Below are 5,013 nucleotides of genomic sequence, written 5' to 3' on the forward strand. Positions count from 1 at the left end.
TTTGTTATCAGCTGCTCTTCACAAGCATTGCATTTTTGAAATTTGCTGCTTTTAATATTAAGATATGTGCTATTTTCAGTTATTATATTATGAGAAAAATAAGAGAAATAAATGTTATCATTGAAATTGAATTGAATGGCCCTTTCCACTAAGCTCCGCCCCTTGGATATTGTTGCTAAGGTCCCACAAGACAACAGTGTTAGCTACGTTCACATCAAGCCCGGATCCGGTCCGGAGCCCGGACAAAAAATCGTGAGTTGCTACTTTTTTTTTAACGCTGCGTTCACATCGCGTATGGAATACGATTGTTCGTGTTAAGTACGTATGCGTTCGATTGCTTGTTGCTGATTGGTCCAAGAAAAAAAACGTAGGCCTACGATTTTAGGATACAAATGGCTCTCAGAACCATCGGTCCGGATCCGGAGTCCGGATTAGAAATCGTACGAATTTAATGTGAACGGTCCTATTCTGAACCCATTTTTCACAATTTTTTCTCCGGACTCCAGACCGGAATCCGGGCTTGATGTGAACGAAGCTTTATGCATACGCGAACACGTGCGTTTTTGGGACAAAACGTGTGTTTGTGAGACGCGTGTGTATTTCTATCGCTGTTCTGATTAATCATTTTTTTAAAAGTTTGATTGAAAGGTTTATTGAAGTGTAAAGGGTGCACTATAAAAATTGATGTTGGTATAAGCCTATCCTCTGACGTAATTATTTTCACAGGTGTGTGTTAAAAATGGCCCCTGTAAAATAGCCACGGTAAAAATGGCCCAATGAAAAAAAAAATTAAATTTTCAAATATTTAAATACTGTAAAATAGCAAGAATTGAATCAATAAATAAAACAATGGCCCCCAATTATAACTTCAATAAGAAAAAAAAATTAAACGCTGTAAAATACCCTCTAGAAAAATTAATAAATCAACATAACCATATGCATATTGAAAAACTAAAGTAACTTTTTTTAAGAATCTATTAATGTCAAATAAGTTGTCATTTATATTATTTTTGCAGGAATAATTAAAATGTAAAATGAAATCAATAAAATAGTCCATAGATTAAAAAAATAAGTAATAAATAACCTGTCGTCATCACAATTATGCTGTACAATTAGTTGCCGCTGTGTTCTGTTAAATATTTGCATCATAGTTTAAGAATCTACTAATGTCAAATAAGTTGCCATTTATATTATTTTTGCAGGAATAATTAAAATGAAAAATGAAATGAATAAAATAGTCCATAGATTAACAAAATAAGTAATAAATAACCTATCGTCACCACAACTATGCTGTTGAATTAGTTGCCGCTGTTTTCTGTTAAATAGTTGTATCATAGTGAATGTATTAATAATGTATTGTTTTAGGTAAACTGTTACTCAAATATTACAGTATTTCATCATCATCCTCCCCACAGTCATCATAAAATGGTTTTGTAGGCAGTTAAAAAAGTAAAACTATGTTTTGGTGTGGTGTGGTTTGAATCACAAGTTTATGTATGGGAAAAGGGTAAAAGGCTTACTTTCTTACAAACGTATACAATACATTTTCTGATTAGAGTTTTACTTCAAAGATGTATTTGTTAATCAAAGATTGTTTTTTGGAAACTGAATAATTAGGAATACATTTAATCATTTAATTCATAAACTTATTTAATTTGTATAGTTGGTTTTCACTCCTTGCCAATTAAATCCAAGTGCCTATTATTGACTCATGGCTCATAGTATAGATAGATATTCTATAGTTATGTAAATATGGCAATTATTCTACGAATTATGGCGTGTTGTGAGGGTAGGGTAATCATGTTATAGGGTATTGCTAAATCCCACAAACTCCAAAACACACTGTAGAAAACCAAACAATAATAATTGTGATTGTCTCACTTGGTGTATCAATAAGAAAATTAAATACATTCATAAGAACCTACTTTTTGGTTGAAATGTTGATTTTGTGAAAAAATACCTGCAAATACACCGCAAACCTCCAAAAACACACCGCGACCATTGAAACCATTTAATTATGATTGTTGAACTCTCTTTTTATCGCTTCCGTGAAACTGGCCACAACTAAATTATTTTAGTATTAAAAAATGCATGATTTATGTTGATTTATTGATTAAATTGTTGAACATTTTTAACATTTAAATGGGAAAAAATGTTATACGTGGATTATTATTTTTATCTATGAATATAGGCCTATGTAATTCTTGTACAAAATATATATACAAATGGCAATTTATTTTATGTTAGATTCTTTTTAAAAACTAAATTATTTCAGTTTTTTAAAAATGCATATAATGATTTTAAGAAATCAGTTTTGATACAGAGTTTTATTATTGAGGGCCATTTTTACCTACCTGTCATCTGGGCCCATTTTTACCGGGGTCATTTTTTACCTACATTCATCTTCCCAATACATGACTGCAAATTGTAGTTAATCTGATGAAATTGTCGTTATTAACAAGAGAAAGTTACATTGATATCTTATTGTCTTTATTTATGTCCTTAGAATGATCAATGCACCATTTGTTTTTATAAATTTATTCATTTATTCATTTGTGCACAATTTATGCCTAGAATACGTAGTTAGTACCAGTATCATTTTTGGAAATCATGTGATAAAATATTTTTTCTTTTGACAGCTGACGGTCTTCCTGGAATTTAACAAGAATATAGTATTAAATTTTTGTTCAAAAATAAGATCTATTTTTTATTTTCTCAAACTCTTGAAATCTATTTAATATCAATAAGTGTGAATGATTTTTAACATTGCTTAGAATTTTCTGAGCCACACGAAATCTAAAATAGATCTTTCAAGATCTTAAGATAGATCAACAACTTATCAATCAGAATACACTTATTTCCCATAAACGTACGTTTTTACGTACGTCATAAACGTACTTGTTTACGTACGGTACGTTTAAGCAAAGATGACAACAGTAAAAGATAGAGCATATCGCGATATATAGTGGAACGCCCATGAGAGCAATTTTTCTTCATCCGTTCGGCGGCGCTATATCTTTGATTGATTGGTTGATTGGTTGGATAACTCTATGGTTCGTTTGTTTTCATTAGTTTCTCCACTCCATGAAATGGTTCGTTTGTTTTCATTAGTTTCTCCACTCCATGAAATAATTCTCCATTTTCGAGAGGGGCCGGATGTTTCTTCAAATTTAATGCAAACTACTTGAAGAGCTCATTCTTCTACTATTTATGTTCTTTGGTTTAAGTTATTATTTTGTGAAAAAATAAATTGTAACAATCTATTACAGATTTCTTTAATTTTGAAAATTATAATGAAATGGGTTTTATGTTTATGCATATGAATATATGGTAATATATAGGTGTCATATTATGGACAAACACTAGAACTTATCATGATGGTTCTCTATCCTTTTATTCAATCATGGCTCATCAACAAGTAGTTCCAACACTATATCACCAATAGGTGGCGCTACTGCAAATGAGTGTATAATCACAACACCACATTCTCCCATAGCCTCGGATAGAACTCAGAAATTTTTTATAACATTAAACAATTTTCCTGTTTAAATTACAAACAAAAACTGGAATCTCTTGATTTTGACTTAATCACAATCAATTCAACTTGTTTCACTAGGTTTGCAAATCTTAAATGTTGCTTGCTTATTAGTTCAATATGAACTCTTTCTCGTTATTGTTTTCTTTTCCATTTTTCATTCTCTTCCCTTTCTTCGGTAATGGAATACAATACTATCAAGCCCACGTCACTCAAGGTATAATCTATTTCCTTTATATCTTCTACTGCTTTCTGAACAAGGCTAACATTTCTCCAATGTTTCAAGTCATTTCTCTGAATTCTTATAAAATTACAGTTTTTAGCCCACTCTCTGAGAGAGAGGGCTTATATGATGATTCTGAGCGAATTTTGAAGTCATTTGTTTTTCTAGCTATCTCCTCCTTCGTTTGTGACGCGATTAGGCCGATCTTGCTATAATATGGAAGATAAGGCGTGGGGAATTTAAAGTATGAAGAGTTTTTGCGAAAATATTGTCGGGAAATATGTGAAAAGTATGTTTTTTTAATCATATTTCTTAACACTACGGTGGATTTCCTATGAAAGCGTGTTCGTAATTGATCAGATTACAAATCGCTTGATTCCACATTGTGTTTATCAACCAATCACGGCCTGGAATGGTAAGCTTTGCGGCTAATAAATGCGTCTGCACGAGTCTAGTTGGCAGCGAAGAATGAGACGTTTTGTGGTGCTTGCAAGGGTGGGTGGTCTCTCCCCTGAGAGATAAAAAATGTACACTACTGTAATGCAGGCTGGCCTAGAGCTAGAGGAAGACGAACTAGGCCTATAGGTTGGCTGGGTACGTACGTGTGTGTAGGCATAGGCCCTAGTCTAGATCAGATACTAACTACAGGAAATGAATGTAGGCTACAAGTTGCTTTTATGTGTATTAAACCACACATTCAAATCAGTCAGTAGCGATGAGTGTATGTACAGCACATTTCGTGTTGCCGCACTGTGCTGTGGTTGATGACGAGGACGTTGCCGTTAGATACATGATTGCAAGGCCCCACATGGAATTTTTGTTCTATTGAGACGGTAGCTTTTCAGCATTGCTCTAGGATGAATTTCCTTTACATTCATGAATTTTTTAGCTTTTCGTACTCTACACTTAGCTATCCGTAGCCAACCACATAGGCCTAGGTACGTATATATATTAGGTCAGATGTTAATTACATAAAATGTAGGCCGACAGTCGTATTTAATGGGGGCGGAGTGTTCAATGGATTACATTCCATTCCAACGATGGTATAACCAGTCAATGGATAGCCCAGTAATGAGATATTTTGTTTAGTTTTCACAGCGTGTTCCATGTACCTCCTCCCTTTATTTAAAATTAAATTATTAAAAGATTTCCTATAATATAATCTAGTAATGTACTAGTATATTATTTAATCTAGTAATGTATATATTTAAAAACATATTGGGGAAGTATTCATACTACTTACAGGGGTATATAT

At 32.8% G+C, this 5,013-nt stretch overlaps 1 protein-coding gene across 1 annotated transcript in view; it reads right to left on the bottom strand.

The window, feature by feature from the left end:
- The window catches only part of LOC117113834 (3-hydroxy-3-methylglutaryl-coenzyme A reductase 1-like), a 15,366-nt gene that overhangs the window by 9,159 nt on the left and 1,194 nt on the right, over positions 1-5,013 (bottom strand). The gene's annotated exons all lie outside the window — the stretch shown is intronic.

The sequence above is a fragment of the Anneissia japonica genome, unplaced genomic scaffold (genome assembly GCF_011630105.1).
Source record: "Anneissia japonica isolate Jap-2015-1 unplaced genomic scaffold, ASM1163010v1 scaffold694_len1028156_cov167, whole genome shotgun sequence".
NCBI lineage: Eukaryota > Metazoa > Echinodermata > Crinoidea > Comatulida > Comatulidae > Anneissia > Anneissia japonica.